Below are 1,548 nucleotides of genomic sequence, written 5' to 3' on the forward strand. Positions count from 1 at the left end.
GCGCTCATATAGGCGCTCCTCGCCGGGCTCGGCCCTCCCCCCCTCCCTCCCTCCTTCTCCGGCCCCGCCCCTCCCGCGAGCCGGCGGGGAGAACCCGGAAGTAGCAGGAGGGGAGGCAACGGGGGGAGGGGGGAGTGGGAAGGAGCTGGCCAGGGTGCTGAGCGGAGGCGGGAGGGGAGAAGGGGGGCATCTGTTTTCAGCCAGAGCTCCACGGGGAGCGCCTGGGATCTAAACCCTGGACTGGAATGAGAAATATATCTCATATACATATAAATATCATATATTATCAGAGAGTTTGGCAGTGCTCCTGAGCATGTGCAGTGTGCCAGCTCCACCCTGCTGTGTATTAACTGCAGTTTATCTATCATCTATCTATCTATCTATCTATCTATCTATCTATCTATCTAATATATATAATGATTTTCCATTTTATACATTTCAATACTTTTACAATCCTATTAACATTTCAAAACTTGACTTCCTTCCCCCTCTTTCTGCGGTTCCCTAAATTTATTTTTTACATTTTCTGCATACAGTCATACCTCATGTTGCGAACGCTGCGGGTTACGTCTTCTCAGGTTGCGTCCCGCGGCGACCCGGAAGTACCAGAAAGGGTTACTTCTGGGTTTCACCACTTGTGCACACGCAGATGCGCAAAATGATGTCATGCGCATACACAGAAGTGGCGACTTGTGACCCATGCGTGTGCAGACGCGGGTTGGGTTCCATTCAGGTTGCAAACGGGGCTCCGGAATGGATCTCTTTCGCAACCAGACGTACCACTGTATACAAATTAACTTAATTTGCTCATTTATTCATCTACTTTAAACATATACAGTAGTACCTCCGGTTACGTAACCCTCTGGTTACGTAAACTTCAGGATGTGAAAGTGGAAACCCAGAAGTATTTGACTGGGTTTCGCCACGTGCACATGCGCAGAAGCAGCCTCCAGGTTGCAGAAACGTTGGGATCTGACCGCTCCTCCGGAATGGATCCCGTCCGCAACCAGAGGTACCACTGTACTTTTATAAAACTGCAGGTTATTACAGTAATCCTGCCAATGTTCTTATCTGTTTACAGTTTATTTGTAAATATTCAATAAACCATTTCCATTCTTTTATAAAAAGCTTGTTATCTTAATTTCTTATTTTTTTGGCAAATTTTGCCATTTATGCATATTCCATAAGTTTTTGTAAACATTCTTCTTTTGCTGGGACTTTTTCTTCTTTCCATTTTTGGGCAAGTAACATTCTTGCCACTGTAGTTACACACATGAATAAATTTCTATACAGTTTAGGTAGTTCGGTCCTTTAATTTCCAAAAGGAATTAACTGCAGTTCATAGAATGGAAGAGTTGGGAGGGCCATCTAGTCCATCCCTTTGCAATAGAGTCCCCCGTCCAGTTTGAAACCATACTGGACCCCGCTTAGCTTTGTGAATTATGGGTGCCCCCCTGCGTGATGACAACCTTTCCTTGCTAGAGATGCCAGGAAATGAGCCTAGCACCTTCTCCACATAAAGCATGTGCGCTAACACTCATTTAAGGC

Source organism: Podarcis bocagei (assembly GCF_964188305.1).
Source record: "Podarcis bocagei genome assembly, chromosome: 15".
NCBI classification, from domain to species: domain Eukaryota; kingdom Metazoa; phylum Chordata; class Lepidosauria; order Squamata; family Lacertidae; genus Podarcis; species Podarcis bocagei.